The sequence below is a fragment of the Pongo pygmaeus genome, chromosome 5 (assembly GCF_028885625.2).
Source record: "Pongo pygmaeus isolate AG05252 chromosome 5, NHGRI_mPonPyg2-v2.0_pri, whole genome shotgun sequence".
NCBI classification, from domain to species: domain Eukaryota; kingdom Metazoa; phylum Chordata; class Mammalia; order Primates; family Hominidae; genus Pongo; species Pongo pygmaeus.
Genome location: NC_072378.2, coordinates 139,863,498 through 139,891,316, shown reverse-complemented (window position 1 = coordinate 139,891,316; position 27,819 = coordinate 139,863,498).

Below are 27,819 nucleotides of genomic sequence, written 5' to 3'. Positions count from 1 at the left end.
ATGCATATATTGCACTATCCAGCAATTCCACTTTCTATATCTTCTAGAAAGCCTTGCTTGTGAACAGCAGGAGACATCCACAAGAATGTTCCTGATAGCTTGGAAACAACCTGGCTGTCAATGGTAAGGGGAGTAAATAGATAACTTGTGGTCTGTTTATACAATTGAATGCTCTGCATCAGAGAATCAACTACATGCATATGAATGAATCTCACAAATAAAATTCTGAACAAACAAGCAAATCACAGAAGGCATAAAATAGTATACTTTTCATATAAAGTTCAAATACTTGTAAAACTAATACTATTTTGTTAGAGATTCATATATATAAGGAGTATGTATGTGTGTGTGTGTATCTCTGTCTACCTGTATCTATATGTAGTAAAACTTATGGAAAAGGATGAGAATAATAAACACAAAAAGTCAAGACAGTTGTTATCTCTGAAGTAAGGGAGTGTGAGAAATAACTCATACAAGTGCCAAAAGCATTAGAAAAGTTTTCTTTCTTATACTAGGTGATAAAAACAGGGATATAAATTTTACTGTTATCATTTATACTTACTTTATATTTCTTATTTTATATGTATGAAATATTTCATAATTTTTAAGAGCCAAAAGAGAAATATACATAAATTCTTATTATCAAATAACTTTTGCAGAATCTGAGTTTATTTGGATAAAGATTAAAAATGTGTAACCCACACTATTTAGCCCTCTTCAGTCAACATATGGTGAAAGACGTGTTGACCCAGCATGGGTTTAGAGCACTCCTAACACAGTGCACATTCAGCATAGTTGTAAAATTGTTGCATCGATACTAATCACTGGTCTTACTGCTCTGTTTTGTGTTTAAGATTGAGCCTTTTAGAAACTGCCCCACCCAGAATGTTACACAGACTCTCCAAAACATGTTTTCCAAGTGCTCTGACAGCTAAAGTTTATTTGGCACGTTGACAAATGATCCAATGAACATCAGATCCAAAATATTCTGTGCTTTTTTTAAAAGACTCAGGTACAGGATTGCAGAAAGGGCACAGTTTTCTCCTTGGAATATGTTCATATATAGATAGTAAGGAGATGATCAAACAGAATCCTTTTTTATCTTTATTCCATGCCAAGTAGAGACCATAAAGTTTAGATCCTGGAATTTACTAAGGGCCAGTTAATGGGGCTGTGGCTGCCACCGTGTCTACTGTTCTCTCACTGCACCATTGCAGTGAGATCTTCATGCCTTCTTCTCCAGTAACACTCACCTCTGTTCCTGTCACCAGCTGTTCCTGTCAACAGATCATTAGCAGCTATGTCAAGACCTTCTGACAATTGTCAGAGGGCCTGTATATATCTCACTCACTGATTGGCTCCATACGTATACTGGATAAAAGATAATTAATTCCCTTTTAGAGGAGATGATGAGCTCTTCTTTTCCTGATATATATTGCTTCAAGGACTTCTTTTTTTAACCATTTGTGATATTTGTCTTTAAAATACAGTTACAAATATCTTATACACAGAATATAATTTAACTCTAATTGAATCTAAGAATGATCAGCACATCAGACTAACCTTGCTTATTTATCACCATTTTATTTCTCATCTCAGAGCTGTGTAAGAGAGAGAACATACCCCAAACTGCTGTGACAAATAACTAGAAACAAGATTTAACAACTAGTTTATTCTCATTTAAATGGCCTTTTTCCGGAGAATATTCAAAAGCCCTCATATAATCTTACCACTCATAGCAAACTGCTTTTTAAAACTCTCCCTCCGTTGTCAATTGTCATTTCTTACTGATGTCAGTGGATCTACATCCTGTTACCACTTGCTGTACTCTACACATTTCCCTTGGGTGATTGAACTGATGCTATCTTCTGCAAAACAAAATTCAAGGATTTTGTGACAGCTGTTACTGACCTACGGCTAGTGTTAGTTCAAACCTGAGATTGTGGCTGTATTTCTGGTAGTTAAGATGACTATCCCAAAGACTGGAAAGGGTGTGGAGCAATGGAAACTATGATTTATTTAGAGAAATGTAACCTCTAAGTAAATGGGGGTAGGCCGAGCATAGTGGCCCATGCCTATGATCCCAACACTTTAGAAGGCTGAGGCAGGAGGATTACTTGAGCCCAGGAATTCGAAAACAGCCTGGGCAACATAGCAAGACCCCATCTCTACGAAAAATTTTAAAATTAGCCAGGGGTGATTGCATGCACCTGTAGTCCCAGCTACTCAGTAGGTTGCAGCTACAGTGAGCTAGGGTTGCACTGCTGCACTCCAGGTTGGGCAACAGAGTGAGACCTTGTCTCTAAAAATATAAATAAACAAATAAATAAATAAACAAAGTAAAACAAAGCCCTGTTCCAATAAAATTTCAGTAATAGTAGAACTTTGGTGGAAGTTTAAAGAATGATGCAGAATATTCTATCTCATAATACAGAATATTTATGAAAGTTTCTATATGATAACTTTTTTAATGGTATAATGCAAAGAAAAAATGACAAAAGCATAAAATCAGAACAGATATATAGCATTAATTCAAGGCTAAGTAGAACATATTTTTGTGGTCACATACACCATTGACTGGTGAACATGAAGTTCGAGCCCTCTCTTTTCCAATTTTTCCATTAGTTAAATGGGGACAATAACTCCATTCACCTCCTAAGGTTGCTGGAAGCATTCGTGAAGCAATGTTTATGAAGCACTCAAAGTTCTTTCAATGAAAGATTCTATGTAAACACAACCTTGTACTGTTCTGTCCAACCATAACCACACTCTGCTTGTTGAAAACTCCACCTTTATACCCCAAAAAGGAGAAGTCACATTTCTAATACCATACTATTTGTGGTTAGCTTGCTCTGAGAAATCGGATTATATAAATAGATGGATAAAATTAAAACTATATCTTGAGGTATATGATATATCATTCAATTTATTTCTCTCTCCACAGATTGCCTATGTAAATATTATTTTTAACACCAAAAGCTTATTTTTAATTAGTGACCCATTTTCACTGTTTCTAATTGAAGTGTTACGGGCAATATCAAACATCAATCAAAAGTGCTTTGGAAAGCACCACTGTTCTCATTTGACTTGACTGAAAAGAAGATATTAGTTACTGAAATGAGGCTAAGGTACATGGAAAAAGAGAAGCTACATCTTGATAAGAGTGAAGCTGCCTGTATAGAATAAGGAAGCTAAAACCCATGTCGCCTCCATTGTAGGATGAAAAAAAGACTTATGGTTTGTTCCAGATTCTTGCCCCACAGCTGTGTTTTGAATTACACCATGGATTTGATGTCACATCATCTGATTACGTGTGCCAGGGTTCTCCTCTCCACCCTCAGGAATTCCTGACTATTCCTGCCTATGTCTCACAGGATATGGCCATTCCCTTATGGGGGCACATTCCATCTTTAGTTTCAGAACCTTATTTAAGGAATCCTCAAAGATCTTCCAATGAAAATTGTGCCGGGAAAGAACATAAATGATTTCATTAAAAAAACCATAGTTAAATATTTATTTACATATGAAACCCTCCTATACCAAACTTGAGAAGCTAGAAAGACAGAAAGCATTCACAAAAATGTCAAACAAATTGGCAGCTTGCATTCAATTGAATTTATTAATGATTTATTGAACTCCAGGATTAAGGATGATGCTTCTTGTTTCAAGTGATACAAAGATGATTGAGGTAAAATCTTGCTCTCACAGTTATATTCTATCAGTGCAGGTGAAAGGATAGGGAAGAGAGGTAAAATGGTGAAGTTGACACACAGTAAATATAATCAATATATACCAAGGAGAAGTACAAACTGCATTGGGATAACTAATGAAGAAGAGATGACATTGGGTTGAGGTATGAGGAAAATCTGCATGGAGAATGTATGGGTTTTAAATTTTTATTTTATTTTTAATTTTTTTGGTCACATAGTAGGGATATATATTTATGGGGTACATAAGATACATTGATACAGGTATGCCAAGAATGAATATTGCTCTCACGATGGACCTTAAGCCTGGCCAGGCACAGTGGCTCACGCCTGTAATCCCAGCACTTTGGGAGGCCAAGGTGGGTAGATCACAAGTTTAGGTGTTTGAGACCAGCCTGGACAACATGGTGAAACCCCGTCTCTACTAAAAATACAAAAATTAGCTGGGTGTGGTGGGGGGCACCTGTAATCCCAGCTACTCGGGAGGCTGAGGCAGGAGAATCGTTTGAACCCGGGAGGCGGAGGTTGCAGTAAGCCGAGATCGCGCCACCACACTCTAGCCTGGGCGACAGTGAGAGACTCCATCTCGAAAAAAAAAGAAAAAGAAAAAGGAGAATGGACCTTGAAATATGGTTCAAATTTTATAAAGAAGATAACAGAAGAGAAAATTTGAAACAAATGTAGGAAAAATGAATTTTTACAGTAGATTTGGAGGATTGCAAATGTTCCAGTTTAAATGGAGCAGAGAATACTTATACTGGAGTAGAAGATGAGAGCTGAAAATAGTAGGGGCTAAATTGGGAAGGGTCTTGAAAATCACAATAAGGAGTAAGAACCTAATTAAATAGACTGGGGAGCCACCAAAGTTTTTGAGCAGGAAAACAGCATAAGAGCTATGATCTGAGATAAAAAAAATTAGTCTGCTGTTGTATAGACTGATTATAGGAGAGCCAGTGAGCAAAGAGAATAGTGATAAAGCTTTTGCAATATTCCAGGTAAGTGGTAATGGGGGCCTAAACCTGGATGGTGGCAGTAGGCGTGAAGAGGAAACGTCATAGATGGAATTCTCCAGGAAACATACTCTGAGCCTCTGAAGTGTTTATGCATGAAGTTTACTGAGAAGCACTCCCAGAAACATTTTTTAGGGAATAAGGAAGTTAAGACTGGGTAGAGGGAGAAGTTAAACTGAAATGCAGTTGCAGCAGAGTACTGAGTCCATCCCATGCGAGGTTCTGAGGCTGGGATCGCCCTTCACAGGTCTCCAGTTGAAACAATGGGTCTGGGCCTTTGTACCCACAAGTAGACCAGCCACTGAATATTGGAGCAAAGGGGAAAAGTTTGCTGAATTAAAATCTGCATGAAATACCAGCTGATATGATTTAAAGGTGGAAGGAGAAAGGAGAGCAAAAGCCAAGGTAGGAACACCCAGGAAATACCTAGGAATGAGGTGGAAGACCTGGTTTGGAGGTGAAGGTGACAATGTCATTTGGGACACACTGATACATTCCTTGTTTTAGGTAATGCTCTCACTAGGATCATACCTAGAAAGGTGTAAGCCAGTAATACATCATGGTTGTGTGAAAGGAAAATAAATCTTGGGGCCCCCAAATCACTAAGCTAAAGGGAAAAGTCAAGCTGGGAACTGCTAGGGCAAACCTGCCTCCCGTTCTATTCAAAGTCACCCCGCTGCTTGCTGATATAGATTCATATCTGATTGCCTCCTTTGGAAAGGCTAATCGGAAACTCAAAAGAATGCAACCATTTGTCTCTCACCTATTTGTGACCTGGAAGTCCCCTCTCTGCTTCGAGTCTTCCTGCCTTTGCTTCAAGTTGTCCTGCCTTTCCAGACCAACCAATGTACTTTTTACATATATCAATTGATGTCTCATGTGTCCCTAAAATCTATAAAACTAAGCTGTGCCCCGACCACCTTAGGCACACGTTGTCAGGACCTCCTGAGGCTGTCACAGGCGCGTCCTCAACCTTGGCAAAAAAACTTTCTAAATTAACTGATTTAATTTCTCAGATTTTTTGTCTCAGATTTTTTTGGTTCACACTTGTGTTCATTTGGGTATCTTAATAAAACAGAAAAGACAGAGATACCTTAAGGATTATATTAACAGCAAGGGCCGCATGGAGGAGGGGAAAAAGTGAGAAGGGATTCCAGACACATGTGACAAAAATTGGAAAGTAAAAATTAAATTATCTCTATTTGTAGATGATATGATAGAATCCGTGGAAAACCTTTAGCCATTCAGTGATAAAATGCAAACAGTAGGCTGGGCACGGTGACTCACGCCTGTAATCCCAGCACTTTGGGAGGCCAAGGTGGGCAGATCACCTGAGGTCAGGAGTTTGAGACCAGCCTGGCTAACATGGTGAAACCCCATTTCTACTAAAAATACAAAAAATTAGCCAGGCGTTGGTGGCACGTGCCTGTAATCCCAGCTACTTGGGAGGCTGAGGCAGGAGAATTGCTTGAACCCGGGAGGTGGAGGTTGCAGTGAGGCAGTGAGCCGAGATCATGCCACTGCACTCCAGCTTGGGTAACAAGAGCGAAACTCTGTCTCAAAAAAAAAAAAAAAAAAATGCAAACGATAAAATAATTCAGTAATATATCAGGATACAAAATTAATATATAAAAATCAATAACATTAAAATATACAAACCATAGTCAATTAGAAAATATAATTTCTTTGTGAGAGCCACAAAAATAGGTAAGATAATTAGGAATAAACTTTATATACATATATATACATATATATGTATAGGTGAGGAAAATTGTAAAGCTTTATTTATTTATTTATTTATTTATTTATTTATTTATTTTTGAGACGGAGTTTTGCTCTTGTCGCCCAGGCTGGAGTGCAATGGCGCGATCTTGGCTCACTGCAACCTCTGCTTCCCGGGTTCAAGTGATTCTTCTACCTCCGCCTACTGAGTAGCTGGGACTACAGGCACGCGCCACCATACCCAGCTAATTTTTGTATTTTTAGTAGAGATGGGGGTTTCACCATGTTAGCCAGGCTGGTCTCGAACTCCTGACCTCAGGTGATCCGCCCGCCTCGGCCTCCCAAAGTGCTGGGATTACAGGCGTGAGCCACTGCACCCGGCCATAAAGCTTTAAAACACTTCTAAAAGACACTAACTTAGACTTCATACAGTAAAAACACTTCTCTTTCTCTTGGATGGAATGCCTCAACATTACAAAGATATTGACCATTTCATCTCAAGTTAATACATAAATTTAATTGAATCTTAATAAGAATACCAATCAATCTTTGCTGGAGTTAGTCAAGTAGATTCTAAAATTTATATAAAAAACAAATATACAGGCCGGGAGTGGTGGCTCACGCCTGTAATCCCAGCACTTTGGGAGGCCGAGGTGGGCGGATCACGAGGTCAGGAGATCGAGACCATCCTGACTAACACAGTGAAACCCCGTCTCTACTAAAAATACAAAAACCAAATTAGCCGGACGTGGTGGCGGGCGCCTGTAGTCCCAGCTACTCGGGAGGCTGAGATGGGAGAATGGCATGAACTCGGGAGGCGGACCTTGCGGTGAGCCGAGATAGCGCCACTGCACTCCAGCCTGGGAGACAGAGCGAGACTCCCTCTCAAAAAAAAAGAAAAAATAGCTAGGAAAATCCTTAAAAAAATGTAATGGGATGGGGGGAACTAGCCCTACTGATACAAAAGCACAGTATAAAACCTCTGTAATTAAAAAAAATGTGGTACTAGAATATGAATAGAGAGATAGGCCATGGAATAGAACGGAAGATAGACCCAAAATAGATAATAAAGATGATGTTGCAATTTAATAGAGAAAAGAAAGACTCACTAAATGGTGCTAAGAAAAATGTAACTCTGGCTGGGCGCACTGGCTTATGCTTGTAATCCCAGCACTTTGGGAGGCCGAGGCAGGCTGATCACAAGGTCAGGAGATCGAGACCATCCTGGCTAACACGGTGAAACCCCGTCTCTACTAAAAAATACAAAAAATTAGCCGGGCGTGGCGGCGGGGCTCCTGTAGCCCCAGCTATTCGGGAGGCTGAGGCAAGAGAATGGCGTGAACCCGGGAGGCGGAGCTTGCAGTGAGCCAGGATCGCGCCACTGCACTCCAGCCTGAGCGACAGAGCGAGACTCCATCTCAAAAAAAAGAAAAATGTAACCCTATTTGGAAAAAAATAAGGCTAGATCCATACACCAGAATAAACTTCAACAATTACAGATTCAATCATAAAAGATGAAATCACTTAAGTAGTGGAAGAAAACAGAGGAGTAAATATCTTTAAAACATGTTGTAGAGAAAATCTAACTATGATTCAAATACAGATATGTAAAAATACACTAAGTGGATCTAAATAAAATTTTTAAAATAGCTTGGCATGACAAAGTCGTGAGCAAGATTAAAAGACAAGTGACAAATTGAGAAAAAATATTTGAAACATATATCACAGATAAAGACCTAATCTGCCCAATATATTAATATCTCTAAAAAATGTCAGGAAGGAAATAATGGGAAAATGAGCAGAAGACATGTACAAACATTTCACCAAAAAAAAGATATAAAAGGATACAAACATATGTAAAGATGTTCAACTTTATTCATAATTAAAGAAATGCAAATCAAAACTATACTAAATCTATACTGAGATACTTTCTTACTTATCAAATTGGCACAAATTCAAAGTTTAGTGACACATTTTCTTACATCTTTCAGTTGGGAGTATAAAATGGTATACCCTACGGATGAGAATTTAGCAGTATTTAATAAAACTACATATGCATTTACCCTTCAATCTAACAATCCCATTTCTATGAACTTACCTCAAAGATGCACCTCCACAAATCCAAAACAACATATGCACAAAGGTATTCATTGTGGAATTATTTGTATTGGCAAAGTACTAGAAACAACCTAACTGCCCATTCCTAAGAGACAGTGGAATGGAATCAACTATGGAAGAGCCACACAATGAAATACTAAGCAACTGTTTTTAAAAAGTGAGGAAAATCTGTATGAATTATTTTGGAGTGATTTCCAGGGTATATTATTATTTTTATTTTTTATTTATTTATTTATTTTTGCGACGGAGTCTCACTCTGTCGCCCAGGCTAGAGTGCAGTGGTGCGATCTTGGCTCACTGCGACCTCCGCCTCCCGGGTTCAAGCGATTCTCCTGCCTCAGCCTCCCAAGCAGCTGGGATTATAGGCACGTGCCACCATGCCCAGCTAATTTTTTTGTATTTTTAGTAGAGACGGGGTTTCACCAGGTTAGCCAGGATGGTCAGGATCTTCTGGCCTCGTGATCCACCCACCTCAGCCTCCCAAAGTACTGGGATTACAAGAGTGAGCCACCGCACCCGGCCTTCCAGGGTATATTTTTAAGTAGAGAAATCAAAGTTGAAAGAGAATATATAGCATCTTATAGTTTACATAAGAAAATTCATGAAAATAGTTATCTGTAGATGGTGGGTTTGGAACAGGGTGGCAGCAATAGGGATGAGAATAAGACTTTACTGAGTATATCTTTTTTTAATATTTTTTTTTTACATTGGAACCAGGCAGATGTTTTATTTATTCAGAAAAATAAAATTTAATTTAAAGCTATAAAAGGAAATTCTAAGGTTGAATATAAACAGAAATAAATGACTAAATACATAAAATTGAACAGCATGATAAAAATAATTCAAGTAGCTTTTGAAAACAATAGTGAGGCTGTATGTACCCTCTTAGTGGAGTGATTCTCCACAGAGAACAGGGGACATTTGACTATGTTTGAGAAATTCTTAATTGCCATAACTTGGGGGTGGGAGTACTGGCCACCCCCAGTACGAGAGGCAGAGAGGCTACTAAACATTCTGCAATGCACAGGGCAACCCCTACAACAAAGAATGATCCAACCCAAAATGTCAGAGTGCTGCGGTTGAAAAAACCTATCTTAGTGAGAGATAATCTAAAAATCAAAACACAAAAATTATGAATAAATTTTTTTTTTTTTTTGAGACAGAGTCTCGCACTGTTGCCCAGGCTAGAGTGCAGTAGCATGATCTCAGCTCACTGCAAGCGTCACCTTCCGGGTTCATGCCATTCTCCTGCCTCAGCCTCTGGAGTAGCTGGGACTACAGGCACCCGCCACCACGCCCGGCTAATTTTTTGTATTTTTTAGTAGAGACGGGTTTTCACTGTGTTAGCCAGGATGGTCTCGATCTCCTGACCTCGTGATCAGCCCACCTCAGCCTCCCAAAGTGCTGGGATTACAGGTGTGAGCCACTGCACCTGGCTGCAATTTTTTAACTTTACTATAGTTTTGTTGTTGGGAGAAGTACTGATGTAATCACTCTAAAACAATTTTGTGTAGATTACAGAATAGAGCAAATAAGCGAATGTATTCACATCGTTGAGAACCAAGGTTCTCACTGTAAGAGGAGAAAGCTATAACTAAGGAATAGGGGAAGACAAGGAACCCTGTAATTGCTGAGTATGAACTCCTGATTTAACAAAAAGGAAAAAAGAGATCTCCTAGCTTTCCTCACTGAAAAGGCCTAAAGTAATGACACCTCAGTAGCCATAGCACACTTAGTATTCAGATCATGGTTTCTAAATACCATTGTTTACAAAAAGTAGCCAGGTGTCCTTGGGAAGCTGCTGACTCAAGGGCTAAGGGACAAGGTGAATCAGAATATCTAGCTGTGCCAGAGAGCAAGAAAGTGCTCAAAGACCAATGAGAGTATACTAAAAGAACTACAGGAACCATCTCGAAGGAGCTCTATTGGCCAAATTAGAATAATATGAAAAAGAATAACAAAGATAATAAATTATAATACATTGAATCCAAAAGAATAGATGAGTTCATAGTTATTCAAAAACTGGAGGATTAGACAAAATTCTTATTCACAGAAGAATATCAACTATAGACAATATGTTAATATTAGAAAATCTCATTTTGCAACCACCAATGTAATAACGGATGCAGGCAAGATCAGAAGTGGATGCTAAAACCTTTTGGGGGGTCATAGGCCCAAACAATCTCAAAATACTACCCCATATATTGCTTATTAATTATAAAAGGAAAGGGTTCCCCTTACTGTTGTAACATCTGGCAGACTTCAACTTAACCAAAAAGTCAAGCTTTGCATCACCAATATTGGAGTAAGTGACAAGATATGCCATAATAAGAAGTAAACTGCATCACTTCCGTAATATACATGCACCAACCCCCAGGCAGTGGGATAAGGGGCTCTGGGTCAGGCAAATTTCAGTTGCTATCCCAGCAAGATGAGATAATCACAAGAATTTTAAAAAGAGACATGATTAAATAGTATGCATAAGCCTTCGCTCAGTTAAAAAAATCATAATTTAAAAAGACATTATACTGGAACAAGATGCAATTTGAATATGGATTAATTATTAAATACTATTAGTTTATTTATGTTAAATTTCATTCCTATGCTAATAGAATTGTGGTCAGGTAGACATGTGCTTTTCCTTAGGAAATATATGCCAAAGTATTTAGGAATAAACTGCCGTAATGTCTGCAACTTACTTTCAGGTGGTGCACATAGATAGATATAGCAGATGTGGCAAACTTTTAACAACTGAAGCATTAAAGTAAGGGGCATACTCTGTCAACTTTTCTACAGATTTGAATTGTTTCATTTAAAATGAAAGTGATGGAAAAAGATCAGATTGAATCCATAAGTTGATAGGGAACCAATACATTATTTTAAAACTGGTAAAAGGAAGGCATCAAGCATTTATTCTCCCTTCCCTAAAAGAACTGTAATGCAGGGTAACCAAACAGTTCACTAAGGAATTTTCTTTATATAGATATTTTCTGTACAATAAATGGAGTAGAAGTTGAGTAGCACCATTTGTAACTCCTAATGGATTAATGGATCTAGACATAACTGCCAACCAGCATGCTAAAGAGAGAAGCACCAAAATATACTTACCTCCTGATGGAAGTAGACAGTACCACCCATGACGTAGTCTTGCCAAATCAAACAAACAACAACAACAAAACTCTGATCTGACCAAGTTTCTACGTTTAGCTGTCAATATAGAGGAAATGAGGAGGTGGGGGGTGGGGGATGGAGGTGGGAGGTGGGGGATGGGGAGTGGGAGGTGGGGGGTGGGGGGTGGGGACAGAGCAATATGGTAAACATCACCATGGGGATGCAGCCATTCACATCTGGGAAGAGCTTCCTGGGAGACCTACAGGCCAAACAACCTAGTTCTTGCCCAGTTAAATTACTAGAGGAAAAATGTGGAGAAGGACAACTATTATCTTAAAAGAAACTTAGAAGATGTAACAACCTATTGTGATTTATAGACCTTATTTATAATCTTCATTCATGCAAATAAACTTACGGAGGAAAAAAGTATGAGAGAAATGACTGGAAAATGTAAACATGGCTGGGATATTCAATGATGTTAAGGAATTATTTTTAGTCATTTTTAGACATGATAATGGTATTTGATTATGTGTTCTTAAAAAGAGCTCTTATCTTTTAGAGATATCCTTTGAAATATTTATGGATGAAATAATATGATGCTGTGGATTTACTGCAAAATAATGGGGTATAGATGGAGCAAGAATGTACGAGTTGATAATTGGTAAAGTAACTGGTGAAGGGTACAGGGCTATGCCTTATATTAATCTCCTTGGAAAACAATTAGAAGTTTGAATTTTTCTGAAATCAAAGATTAGTTGAGAAAATAAAATGAAGTCAGCTTTGGAGAAAAAGTCAGACAAAAGTTAGCTTTGGCAAGTGCCTCCTACTTTTCTTGAGCCCCTACCATGGGGCACTTCCATTCTCTCATTTAATTCTCATAGTCACATCCTCACACAGCAGGCGTTGCAGAGATTCAGCATATATCCTCTGGTGTCAGGTCTCCTGGTTTCAAATCTCAGTTCTGCCAGTGGCTACTGGGCCAATTAGTCTCAATTTCCTTATCTCTAAAATGGGGTGACAATAATATTTGCTACTTCATGGGATTGTAGTAAGGATTAAACAATGAATTAGTGACACAATTTAGCTATTAGGGCTTGTTGTTAATAAGTGATGGAGCTGGGATATGATCTAAGATTTGTTTGGCCTAGAAACTATCATCCTGTACTTCACTGCCTGGAGGATAGTGGGTATATATGTACGTGTGCATCAGTTTTCAGTACTCTCTGCCAAAGCCACTTCATCCACCCTGTTAGGCACATCCTAAATTTTAAATATCAGCAGGAAAATTTAGGATATGCCAAGAAAAAAGATTATGCTGTTAACAGAATCATATATAATAACTTAGGTGAATACTCATGGATTCATTGATTCATTCAACACATATTCACTAAACTTGGCTCTGCAATAGATGAGAGCAATTTAATAAAGTAGATACAGCCACTGTTTTCACAAGTTTACTAATCAGGAACCATGTTGGGACTTCAACTACAGAGCTAGCTGGGAGACAGAGGATGCCAAGTGGGGCAGAAAGATCCATCCTCCGAGGCTGGCCCAGCAATGACCAACAAGCAGAAGTCCAGGATTTAATCAACTCTAGCATAATTCTGGAAATCATCAGCAGTTGTAGGAATAAACCAATAGGCAGATCTCAGCCACAGTGACTCCAGGCAATGGTCAAATGTGTGGGAACCAGCCAGGGAGCAGAAGAAGTGTTTCCTGGAACTCTGTCCATCCATAGAAGAATTTTTTTTTAAGAAGCTGGGGAATGGAAGGGAAGATTTCAATTTCAGAAACAAGGTTTGAGGTTGGGTGCCGTGGCTCACAACTGTAATCCCAGCACTTTGGGAGGCTGAGGCGGGCAGATTGCTTGAGCTCAGGAGCTCAAGACCAGCCTGGGCAACATGGTGAGACTCCGTCTATACTAAAAATACAAAAATAAAAATTAAAAATTGGCCGGGCATAGTGGTGCACGTCCATGGTCCCAGCTACTCGGGAGGCTGAGGTGGGAGAATCACTTGAGACCAGGGGGCGGAGATTGCAGTAAGCCAAAATTGTGCCACTGCATTGCAGCCTGGGTGACAAAGCGAGACCCTGTCTCAAAAAAAAAGAAAGAAAGAAGAAAGGAAAGAAAAGAGGTTTGGCAAGAATAAGAAAGGATATTTGCGCTCAACCATACCAGCAGGGCCCTAATTCTGAGGGATCTGTGGTCCCAGCCAAGAAAGTAGGAAGACCATGGAGACTATGGGAGATCAAGGTCAGAGGCAAGTTCTGAAGCCTAGACCATGAAGGGTGGGGCCAGGGAATCCTGCCCCAAAACTGCTGTTTGAGTACTCACTGTGGCCCCTTATCTTACTCTGGTTTCCCAGAATGGTACCCTGAGATAAGAGTTCATGTGCAGGTGGCTTATGAAGAAATTCTCCCAAGAGAAGCGAGGAAGGGAATGGAAGAAATGGGAACAGGAAAGAAGGAGAAGAAGAAAAATATAGGCAGACAAGGATTGCAATTTCAGGCAAAGTCCCAAGGGATAGCTTCAACTGGATCCTTCAGAACTTCTGGAGTATATATTTTGCCTACATTTGTTTCAAATGGAGGCAAGAAAGCTGGGCTTTTCTGCTCCTAGATAAGACTGTCACCAGCTCAGGGCTTCCTGTGAGAGACCTACGTTCTCAGGCACTTCCAGGTCTTTGCCTTTCTGGCCAAAATGGCTGGGATAATTCCAGGGCTGACCTCTGAAAAGTGTCAGGTGCAGGCTTGTCAAAGCAAAGAAACCCAGAAGCCAGTTGAGGAGCATACAGACCATCAAATGGGATCTGAAGAGCTTCTGGGCAGAGTACCAGTCATGTCCAGCTCACATCTCTACTCCCAATTCTGGGCTTACTTGTCAGTAAAGGACCAACTGGGAGATGCCCATGGGGCTAGCCATTGTGAGTATGCTGCAGATCTTTAGTGCACATGTTGCAAATTACTTTCAACTTCCAAGTATGATAGAGCTAAACAGCTGGTAAACTCAGGGACTTTGATTATTGACTCAGAATTGGGTAACATGGAGCCAACAGGTTCAGAACGCAGGCTCCCACCCATGCCTGATGCCTGTGGATGTCAGTTCTGGTTATTAAGGGTGGCCTGTTGGCCTCAGAGCCACTGGGAGCCCTGGCTGCAGGCTCTCAGCATCACTGCTCTCTCTGCCTCTCTCCAATATTTCCAAACAGCAAGATCCCACATCTGTTCCCCACTCAGATCTCTCCTCATTCCTTCCAAATCCATTCCTTGAAGCTAGATGCTGTTCCTGATCTTCATTGCCTCATATAAATAAGAGGCCTGGCAAGGCACGGTGGCTCACGCCTGTAATCCCAGCACTTTGGGAGGCCAAAGCAGGCGGATCATCTGAGGTCAGGAATTTGAGACTAGCCTGCTCAACATGGTGAAACCGCATCTTTACTAAAAATACAAAAATTAGCCAGGCACGGTGGCACACACCTGTAATCCCCTACTTGGGAGGCTGAGGCAGGAGAATCGCTTGAACCCTGGAGGTGGAGTTTGCAGTGAGCCTAGATTGTGCCACTGCACTCCAGCCTGGACAAAAAAAGCAAGATGCCGTCTCAAAAAAATAAATAAATAAATAAAAATAAAACATAAGAGTGCTTCACATTAGACCTATGGACTTTTATATCAGAAATTAGAGGAATCTGTGATAACCAAATGAGAATGTGCTGGTTTTGTTTGTTCTTTAATTTATTCATCCCATGTTTAGTAGAGCACCTACCAGGCACTGTGCTTATTGCTGGGACACTGCACTGAGAAAAACAGAACAGAATTGTGCTCATGGAGCATACATTCATTATGAATAGAAAGTTTATTTCTATGAGAATGTGCATGTATTTGTCCAGAACGAGGAGTGGGGGCTGAGAGTAGTCCTAATCCTGGAAGGCAAAGGAGAAAGGATTGTCTAATTTATCAGTCAGACCACAGCCACAGATGAAGTGGGCAATAATAACTCAGGCGTGTACAGGATAAAGGGGAGATGGAGACTCCCAGGAAGTAAAATGACTACAGCCAAAAATTATACCATGAAGACACCAAGTCCGAGCCAGAGAGGCAATCCCGTAGACGCTCAAAGGGTGAAAACACTCATCAAAAATCTTGTAGCCTTAAAAGTTTTCCTACCATATAGCATTGGGAAATGCAGTGCTTTTTTTTAAACTTAAAAAAAAAAATCTTTAAGAAATGGCTTCAATCCCTTAACCTCAAAATTCATCAGCATAAAAAACTCCAAATTATTCTACTAGGACCCCAATTCGCCAATTAGAAATTACATCATTTAACTTACCTGTACTGCCAAGATTCCAGAGTCGGAATTCAGTACTGTAGTCAGTAATGTTACTTATTGAAAAGATTATGGTCATGGTATAAACATTTTTTTCCAGGGTTATCCTCACAAATGCAAAACAGGTGTACCTGTTTTTACAGCCATTTTTCCAAAAGGATTTTCAATAAATCACTTAAATCTGTCCTTTGACTCCAGAGTGGTAAATAATTAAATTATTTAAGATAAGACTATTACATTACAGATCTCCTGATGGATGTGTGTAACACAAAAAAAAAAAAAAAAAAAAAAAAATCAAGCCTTAGTCTCATCAAGCTTCCAAATCTAGTTACCAATTTAGAGAAAATTCAAGGGTCAATGGAGCATAAGTATCCGTATAGTGGAGGCCAGGCGTGATGGCTCAAGCCTGTAATCCCAGTACTTTAGGAGGCCAAGGCGGACGGATTACGAGGTCAGGAAATCGAGACCATCCTGGCTAACATGGTGAAACCCCGTCTCTACTAAAAACACAAAAAATTAGCCTGGCGTGGTGGTGGGCACCTGTAGTTCCAGCTACTTGGGAGGCTGAGGCAGAAGAATGGCGTGAACCCGGGAGGCGGAGCTTGCAGTGAGCGGAGATCCCGCCACTGCACTCCAGCCTGGGCAACAGAGCGAGACTCCATTTCAAAAAAAAAAAAAAAAGAAAGTATCTGTATGGTGGAAATGCTACATCATGTTGTGCTACTGCACATCTCTTCCCACCTTCACATTCTGTAACCTCATGCTGGTAGATTGAAACTGGCCATGGTGGGAATGCCTACACCACAAAAAATAACCAATGCTGCAGTCTAAGGTTTTTATTTCCTGAGGGCCAGTTGTTAAACATTTACCGGCATACCACTGCCTTTGTCAATTCCGAAAATGCCCGTGGCCAATACCACCCAATACAAGGAGGAGCATGCCAGAAGGGAAATTGAAAAGGAAATAGGAAAGCCCAGATTGCAATTGGTCTTAACCAGCTGCAGTTCAAATAGCTTACTTTGCAATCCTAAAAAGACATAAGGCCACTGCTAGTGAGGGGGCCTTGAAACATAATCTTCATTAGCTTCTTGGTCTGCTTGGGTGATTCTTTCAGGTCATTCAAATCTTGCGCAAATGTCAACTCATCAGAAAAGCCTTCCATAACCATTCTAGCTAATCGCTCTCTTTGTCATTCTCGACACTTAATACTGTTTCATTTTTCTTCGGGGTGCTTACCACTATCTATTATAACAATAAACTTTCTATTCATAATGAATGTATGCTCCATGAGCACGATTCTGTTCTGTTTTTCTCAGTGCAGTGTGCCAGCAATAAGCACAGTGCCTGGTAGATGCTCAACAAACATGGGATGAATAAATTAAAGACCACAGGCAATGATATGGAAAGATGTGCCTACATTATTGTTGAGGAGGGAAAAGAAAACACATTATAGAAAGATAAAGAGTTGATCCTCATTATTCATTGATTCTGTTTGTTAATTCACATACTCACTAAGCCAATTTGTAATCCCAAAAGCAACATTCATGACACTTTCTCTGTTATATACAACAATGTGCATTCCTAGCTGAGGCTGAAGAAGAAAGTGACACTCTGCCTTGTTTCAGCTCTCATACTGTAAACAAGTGTCCTTTTTGCAATCTATTTAGTGCCATGTTTTTGTATTTTCTTTTGCTGTTTATAATGTCCCCAAACATACTGCTGAAGTGCTATCTAGTGATTTTTGTTTCTGTTTTTTTTGAGATGGAGTCTTGCACTGTCTCCCAGACTGAAGTACAGTGGTGCAATCTCAGCTCACTGCAACCTCTGCCTCCCGGGTTCATGTGATTCTCCTGCCTCAGCCTCCCAAGTAACTGGGACTACAGGTGCACACCACCATGCCCAACTAATTTTTGTACTTTTAGTAGAGACAAAAAGTACCATGTTGGCCAGGATGATCTCGATCTCTTGACCTCGTGATCCGCCTCCCTCTGCCTCCTAAAGTGCTGGGATTACAGGCGTGAGCCACGGCACCTGGCCACTCTAGTGTTTTTAAGGGCACAAAGTCTGTGATGTGCCTTACAGGGAAAAGGACCATTTGTGCCATTGGAGAAAATATGTGTGTTTGATAAGCTTTTTTCAGACATGAGTTATAGTACTGTTGGCTATGAGTTCAATGTTAATGAATTAATCTTCAGTGTTAATGAATTAATGATATACACTGAATAAGATGTCTTTAAACAGAAATACACATAGAACAAGATTATGTATTGATAAGTTGGTGATATGGTTTGGTTGTGTCCTCACCCAAAATCTCATCTTGAATTGTAGCCCTCATAATCCCCCAAGCTGTTCCCGTGATATTGAGTGAGTACTCATGAGATCTGATGGCTTTTGTTTTTGTGATGGAGTCTCACTCTGTTGCCCAGGCTGGAGTGCAGTGGCGTGATCTTAGCTCACTGCAACCTCCACCTCCCGGGTTCAAGCAATTCTCCTGCCTTAGCCTCCCGAGTAGCTGGGATTACAGGTGCATGCCACCACACCTGACTGATTTTTTTGTTTTTTGAGATGGAGTTTTGCTCTTGTTGCCCAGGTTGGAGTGCTATGGCGCAATCTCGGCTCACTGCAACCCCTACCTCCCAGGTTCAAGGGATTCTCCTGCTTCAGCCTCCCAAGAAGATAGGATTACAGGCACGCCGCCACTATGCCTGGCTAATTTTGTATTTTTAGTAGAGATGGGTTTTCTCCATGTTGGTCAGGCTGGCCTTAAACTCCCAACCTCAGGTGATCCACCCGCCTTTGCCTCCCAAAGTGTTGGGATTACAGGCATGAGCCACTGTGCCCAGCCTACCTGGCTGATTTTTGTATTTTTAGTAGAGACAGGGTTTCACTGTGTTGGCCAGGCTGGTCTCGAACTCCTGAGCTCAGGTGATCCACTTGCCTTAGCCTCCCAAAGCGTTGGGATTACAGGCGTGAGCCACTGCACCCAGCCTATCTGATGGTTTTATAAGTGCTTGGTAGTTCTTTCTGTGTTCACTTCTCTTTTCTGCTGCCTTATGAAAAAGATTCCTTGCTTCCCCTTCCTCCACCATGACTGTAAGTTTCCTGAGGCCTCCCCAGCCATGCTGAACTGTGTGTCAATTAAACCTCTTTTCTTTATAAATTATCCAGTCTCAGGTAGTTCTTTTTTTTTTTTTTTTTGAGACGGAGTCTTGCTCTGTCGCCCAGGCCGCAGTGCAGTGGCGCGATCTCTGCTCACTGCAGGCTCCGCCTCCTGGGTTCACGCCATTCTCCTGCCTCAGCCTCCCAAGTAGCTGGGACTACAGGCGCCGGCCACCACGCCCCAGCTAATTTTTTGTATTTTTAGTGGAGATGGGGTTTCACCGTTGTTAGCCAGGTTAGATCTCCTGACCTCGTGATCCGCCCACCTTGGCCTCCCAAAGTACTGGGATTATAGGTGTGAGCCACCACGCCTGGCCAATCTCGGGCAGTTCTTTATAGCAGTATGAAAATGGACTAATACCGTTGGAAAAAAAATGTAACCATAGGCTCACAGGAACCTAACTCTGTATTTCTCCTAGGAGCAATGTTTTAGTATTAACTAATTCAGTGTTCATGGCAATTTTATAAAACATAATTACTGTGAATAATGAGAATTGATTGTACATAGATGTTACATTTGCTAAAATATATACATGTATAATAGATATAACAGATACAGCCACAGTTATAGATAGATTTGTGTAGACATATCTATCTATTTTCTACATAGCAAAATATCTGGATGTATATAAACTATTAATAGCAGTTACCTCTGGAGAGTGGGATTAAGGACCTATTAGAAGAGTTTCATTCTGTGCCATTTTTTACACTTTTATATTTTTGATAATTTTTTCAACAAGTAATTACTATTTTGCTAATTTTTCACACTAACATTTTTAACAAACTAAAACAATAAATTTTTCCTTAAAAAATAAAAACACAACCTTGCTCTCTCCTCCCCCACAAAAATAAATAAACATATTCATAAACTTCAGCAAGCTTTAAGAAAAAGCTCATATCCTTGGACAGTTTCATTTTAAAAGAAACATCAACAAGAAAGTGCAGGTCTATAAAGAAATAAAAAATAGACCAGATAAGTGATTGAAAGGAAAAGTAGTATATGAAAATAACATTTCTTAACCAAATTGCTAAATCAATAATTATATAAATAAATAACAAATATATGCAGGAATGAAGCTGCCCTTAAGCTAGCATGAAAGCAAATGAAAGAGAGCATGAAGGAAAAAAAGAGAGTCTTCAGGTGTGACATGATTGTCATCAAAGAACCAAGTTGGAAAAGCAAAATAAAATACAAAAGCTTGAAAGAAACAAAAGTGTCCAATTCACAATGTAGTGAAAAGAAATAGGTTCACGGCAAAGGAGGTTTCTTTTTGTTTTGTTTTTGTTTTAAGATTGGACTCTTTTCAGCATTCTACACTTAAATAACCGGAATATTTATAAGTAGAATCCTAGTCAACTCTTTCAAAACGATTGGCCCTTTACGTGTTAAATTAAGTTAGGCCTAAAGCTGCTTCCTTACACATTTTAGTGGCTCACGCCTGCAATCCCAGCACTTTGGGAGGCCGAGGCGGGTGGATCATGAGGTCAGGAGATCGAGACCAGCCTGGCAAACATGGTGAAACCCCGTCTCTACTAAAAATACAAAAAATTAGCCGGGCGTGGTGGCGGGCGCCTGTAGTCCCAGGTACTCGGGAGGCTGAGGCAGGAGAATGGCGTGAACCCAGGAGGCGGAGCTTGCAGTGAGCCGAGATCGCACCACTGCACTCCAGCCTGGGTGACAGAGTGAGACTCCGTCTCAAAAAAAAAAAAAAAAAAGGTTTCTCCATACACAGTGAACTGTAATCTAACTGGATGTGTAAACAGACTAACCTACTCTTGCACCAATCACTGAGTTTCAGCCAATCACAGGCAGCCAACTGTTCAAACTGTGTTCAAATTAGGCAAATGCCAAGCTGTAACCAATTCAGCTGTTTCTGTACCTCACTTCCGTTTTCTGTCTGTCACTTTCCTTTTCTGTTCATAAATTTTTCTTCACCACGCGGCAGTGCCACAGTCTATTCTGGTTCAGGAGGCTGCCTGATTTTTGAACAGTTCTTTGCTCAATTAAATTCTGTTAAATTTAATTAGTCTAAAGTTTTTCTTTTAACATAAGAAATGTGCTTTTTATTGTCTCCAAAGAAAGAACACCATGTCCATGATGACTTAGTTACTTTCTGTAAGAGCAGGGTATTTTTCACACAGTGTAGAGTACTGAGTAAAAGTCAGGGATTGCTGCTAATTCATTCCAGGCATAAGAGACTTGGGGCATGCACAGGTAGATGAAGAAACAAGAGTTAGCACCCATTCCTAGCATAACACCTGAGAGGTAAAGACTGTTCTCAGAGATGCAATCATTCTTCACGTTTCATAAACAGAAAACCATGAGGCAAGAAGAATTTGGGTGATATTTTTCCTCTTTCCCAGATAGCAGCAGTATAGAATAGCACTAATTGGGCCTTAAAATCAGCAAAAGTTTAACTCTATTCTCCCTACCTCCTCACCCCTTCATCCTCTCACCAGCCCCAGCCTCCTAAGCTCCTTTTTCTGTGGAGCTCCCTATAAGATGTTTTGTTTTTTGTTTTTAAATAGAGACAGGGTCTCACTCTGCCACCCATGCTGAAGTGCCGTGGTGCAATCACAGCACACAGCAGCCTCAAACTCCTGGGCTCAAGCAATCCTCTCACCTCAGCCTCCCAGATAGCTGGGACTATAGGTGCCTGCCACCATGTCTGGCTAATTTTTATACTTTTTTGTAGAGACAAGTCTTATGATGTTGCCCAGGCTGGTCTTGATCTCCTAGCATCAAGCAATCCTCCCACCTCAGTAAAGTACTGGGATTACAGGCATGAGCCACTGTGCCTGGCCAGATGTCATTTTTTAAAAGAATTCTGGGGACTAAACATTTGAACTGATGATAAGTTTATCATCAGTAACCAAGTTTAAGAAATTCTAGACAATCAAATGAACCATCTTGAAGTTTTTCCCCTGGAAAGAAAGAAGTTGGAGGAGTAAGTCTCCATTGAAAACTGCTGTAGTGTGAGGGTGTCTCTTGAGAAAGCGGCCTTATAAAATGATGGATCAATGGTTTTTACCACCATAGACTTGACTGGCATACATTTCAATCATCAATGAGAAAAAGCCATATAGCTACATTTTGCCCTTTAGAGTCAAGCATACCATATCACAGAATAAGAATTAGGAATCTTCAAAAGGGAGGCTTTTCCCAAAAGAGCCACAGGTAGCATGAGTATATGTCTGCTCAATGAGCATGAAATTGTACTTTCTTTCTTTCCCAAATGCATTTTGTTTCCTTAAATAAGGCAAAAATTCACTTAAAAAAAAGAAAGCTTCCGTGGCATATATTGATCCTTCAGCATGAACATTTATATTAATGGTTAAGAATAAAATTTAAGCATTTAAGGGGAGAAAAAAAAATCAGTATGCAAGCTAATCTCATGCTAAGCCTGCAGCCGATCTAACTGAATTTTAAGTACAGTCGTGAGTTCTTCTTTCTTCCCACCTCTAGTATATTTTACTGACTGTAGAGATAATTTTTTTCACTGTATATTTAAAAGTGCATTAATAGACAACATTATTGCTCACAGACAAACTAAGAAAAGGCTACTTCTCAGGTTTTTGTTCTTCATCTTACAAAGTCTGCAAGAAAAGAAAAGGTGAACCTTTATTAAAATTTGGCCTTGATCATTTTTAGGGCAAATGAATTATAGGGAAGCCTCCTAGAAAACATCACCAATACTCAGTAAAACAAATATACTTTAGGAGCTCAAAGTTAAATTCATCTAGTGAACCAATAATAAAATTTTTTTCTAGGACTGTTTGCCTAAAGGATTTCGGCTTTTGTTATTGGAACATAAGAAATCCTAGACCCTAAGAAAGGCCACTTGGCTCAGCATGGCTGATACTTTCAAATTCCCTGATTCCAGCTCCCTATAGTTTCTCAATTTAGAAATTCATCTAGTCATCTGTTTGAAACAATAAAATGATGCTCCTAGTTTCTCTAGAGTTTTTTGGCAACTGCTTATTTGAGACATTTATCTTCCAGGTGACAGTATTTTGGCAATAGCAACTCTTTCTTTTCCTACTGTCCTATTTGTATAAGGTCAGGTTGGCCTCTATACTGTGAGCATGAAGAGCTTAATTGGAACAATATTATTATCCTTCACAGTTTACAGAAATATATTTGGCCCTCATGAACTGTCATTTTCCTCCGGGAGAATACGCTGCTTTCTTATTAAGCCTTGCGGAAAACAGAAATAGTTCTTCTGAACCCCTTGGTGTTGCCTAGGCATTCTCCCATGCTGCTCTTGAGCAAAAGAACAGAAGAGACACAATGACCTTGAAACTTCATGCTAAAACAACCCCCAAAAGTGAAAACAGCAAAATCACTGCGTCAGTTTTGGAATTGGTAGATTTCACGGAAGAATACCTCCCATAGGACCCACATAGAAAGGGATTTCGTTTGTAAAAAGACAGTATCCGCCCCTCACGTGATCTCCATGAATGAATCTATCTTGACCCTTTTCTTTGCAAACCCAATCTCTGATGCCCTTCCCCATTGCAATGTCTTCGTCTCCCTTTTATAGAAGTATGGCACCTGTTCCAGGCAGCCACATCTGTTGTCTCTCTGTCCCTCAAAATTTTAGCCAGAAAAGCTACAACCAGAAATCTTGCCTTTTAAAGATCAAAATTAATAAAACCATTGGCTTTCTAGAAAAATTCCTTTCTCATTGTTCAGATTCTTCTCAATCCTTTTCACATCTATTATTCACCTTCACCTCAACATCAGAATTTTTCACCACGGCCCCAACTATTGCACCTTCCTTGGTTTCCCTATATTTTCCCTCAATGGTATTACTTTCCTCAGCCTTTTGTTCTTCAAATTGCCTGGCTGCTTTTCACTGCCTCTTTGCTTGCCCTCTATGCACAGAATCTTGCCAATTCTTTAAGATATCACCCAGGTTTACTTTTTTCCTCTGTGTTCCACAGCCACTGCCCAAGGTTTGACCCTCTTTACCACATATCTTTATATTACTAGAAAATTCTAATTATTGGTACTTAACATACCTGCATCCGGCTCTTCCATCCCATCATACACCATCACACACGATGCAGCCATCTCTACCTTTCTAAAACATCTTTTTCAGTATTTTGACTTCTATTCCCATCTTATCCATAAATTTCCACCCTAGCTTAAGAACCTACCCTAAAATGGCCGGGCACAGTGGCTCACTCCTGTAATCCCAGCACTTTGGAAGGCCGAGGCAGGCTGATCACAAGGTCAGGAGATTAAGACCATCCTGGCTAGCTCGGTGAAACCCTGTCTCTACTAAAAATACAAAAAAATTAGCCGGGCATGGTGGGGGGCACCTGTAGTCCCAGCTACTGGGGAGGCTGAGGCAGGAGAATGGCATGAACCCAGGAGGCGGAGGTTGCAGTGAGCCGAGATCTGCCACTGCACTCCAGCCTGGGCGACAGAGCAAGACTCCATCTCAAAAAAATAAAAAAAATAACTTACCCTAAAACAACAGCAATGACCATGCATTAGCTGGTTACCTGCTGCAATCATCCTAGGTGCTATACAAGTTGCTTTTCATACATTATATTTAATCTTCACTATCACCCTATAAGTTTGGTGTCATTATTACCATTTTGTAACAGAGAAAACTGAAACAAAATAAATAAGCAACTTTTCCAGGAATGACTAGAGCTCAAATTAGAATTCTAATCAGTCGAACTGATGTTCGACTTCCAAACCCATGCTTTGCCCTGATTATGAAGGCCCCCAATTACTTAATGGATCTACCAAAACTCTTCCAACCTCCAGTTTGAATAGCCTCATGACGTGGCACACCTGATCTACTATATCACCACAAACCTTGTGCTCCAAAAGATGGTAGTTAAGGTCACGCACTCTGGGTTCAGGTGCTAGCTCTGCAACTTACCAGTTCAGTGAGCTGCAACAAGTTCCTTGACCTCTCTGCACCTCAACTTTCTCATAAATCCTGATAATAGCACTCTGAGAGATGTTAAATTTGTGGAGGGCATGCTCTCAGGACAAACACCGGTAAGGCAGTGAGAGAAGCAAGACTGGGGAGAGAGAGGAGTTGAACGGTGAGGCAGTGGCAACAGAGGCCTCAGCTGATCCCACTAATTCCAGCTCCGAAGCTGGCGTGGCCCTGAAAAGATATTGACCAGTGATTGGATACAGGCCTGAAAAAGTGTGTAGCCTTGGACAGGCAGCTCCTCCCTGCCAAGAGCAATTTCTAGGGAAGGATTTAGCTATGAGCTGTCAGCAGACAACACTTCCGGAAATGGGAGCAATGCCTTGGGCCTACAGGGGGACATCTGTGTGACACACCACAGCATCTATTACAGTTAGCATAAGCACCGTATGAATTATTACCTATAAATCACTTAGCTGGCATATTTTAGCCCAAGGTAAGTATTAGCTCTCACATCAGTTTCACTGCCTAGAAAGTTTTCTTTGCTTTACCTGAAGGCTGCCTGACTAAAATTTTGAAAGAAGGGTGACTGTGGATTTTTGTTTATTTGTTTTAATGCCCAATGCAGCAAAACTCTGTAAATATTTATACATTTATCTGATTATGTGTTTGCTTCTACCTATTACATAATACTTTGGTTTGTTGTACTTTAAGTGCTTATTTCCATACTGTCTATCAGAGCTGAAAGCAAATACAGAAGAACAGTGTCTTCTTAACTAAATATGGTCATCAGTGAACACATGCCAGAGCAACTGCTGGTTATTTAAAGAGTATTTAAAATTAATCCATGCAGTCTTGAAAAGGAAGATGAAAATTTTTAAACAATACAAAATTGAAGGGCATACGTAAATGCCACCAGAACTAGAACTCAACAAATCCTTGAATCCTCTCAATTATCCTTTCAGTCTTCTCTCTCCTTTTAGAAATATTCCTGAAGTCTTAATTTCCTCAACCTGAGCTCTAGACACCCAGCAACCAAAAAGCATGGGGACTCTGGGGCTAATATTGCAAGGGGTGTGATGTATGTATCCAGCTACCAAAAAGGTTGTACATTTGTTGGCCAAAGAATGCAAATTTTCAGCTAGATAGGAGGAAGAAATTCAAAAGATCTATTAAACAACATGGTTATCTGTAGTTAATAACAATGTATTGTATTCTAAAAAATTGCTGACAGTGGATGTTAAGTGTCCTCATCACAACAAAAATAAGCATATGAGGTAATACATATGTTAATTAACTGAATTTAGCCATTCCATAATGTATACCTATTTCAAAACAGGTTGTATATGATAAATATATGCAATTTTTGTCAATTAAAAATAAATATAGAAATAATTCATCGTCTATATCTTTCACCATATATACCATCCCCCAAAATTATATAATATTGTAATTAATAATGTATAAACTCATTTAATGACATTACTGAATAAATATATAGTTCTCTAGCATCATGAATTTCCTTAATGTTTAATATTTACAAATATTATTGGCCAGGCTCGGTGGCTCACGCCTGTAATCCCAGCACTTTGGAAGTCTGAGGCAAGCTGATCACGAGGTCAGGAGTTCGAGACCAGCCTGACCAACATGGTGAAACCACATCTCTACTAAAAATACAAAAATTAGCTGGGCGTGATGGCAGCCGCCTGTAATCCCAGCTACTCGGGAGGCTGAGGCAGGAGAATCGCTTGAACCTGGGAGGTGGAGGTTGCAGTGACCTGAGATCATGCCACTGCATTCCAACCTGGGCAACAGAGCAAGACTCTGTCTCAAAAAAAAAAAAAAAAAGGAAAAAAAAATCACACACATTATGATAAGAAAATATTTCCATAGTTAATCACTACACTTTTTGTATTCCTTTTTATCCCTAATACAATGTATCTTTTCATCCTGAAGGCAACAGAGACACCAAACTTCCCCATAAGGGCTAACAACAATTATCTATCTATGTATTCCTATAGTATCTCTTATACAGTAGAAAAGGCAAAATATATCATAATTTTACAAATATTTATTGCACACTTGGTTTGTGCCAGATATTGTGCCAGGTCCTAACGATATAATATTAAACTAAATATATTAGTTATCTATTTATAGGTGGCTTACAGTCTAGTAGAAAAAAACAAATCATAAAAAAGAAATCTGGCTGGGCGTAGTGGCTCACGCCTGTAATCCCAGCACTTTGGGAGGCCGAGGTGGGCACATCACTTGAGGTCGGGAGTTTGAGAGCCTGACCAACATGGAGAAACCCTGTCTCTACTAAAAATACAAAATTAGCCGGGTGTGGTGGCGCATGCCTTTAATCCCAGCTACTCGGGAGGCTGAGGCAGGAGAATCACTTGAACCCCAGAAGTGGAGGTTGCGGTGAGCCAAGATCGTGCCGTTGCACTCCAGCCTGGGCAACAAGAGTGAAACTCTGTCTCAAAAAAAAAAAAAAAAAAAAAGAAATCTATACTTTTGATAAGTGTTGTGAAAGAAAAATAAAAGGTGTGATGAGTGATGAGTTTAGGGGAAATTGTTTCAGATTGGGTGGGCAGGAGGAGAGAGGGAGATGCTAGGAAAGGAAGCCTCCTTAAAGCTGAGATCTAAAGGATGTGTGGGAGTTAATCAACAAAACTGATCGATGCAGAATTCTAGGCAGAAGCAATACCATGTGGAAGTAAACAGAGGAAACTTCAGTGTTGCCATGTGCGGAGGAATAGGTC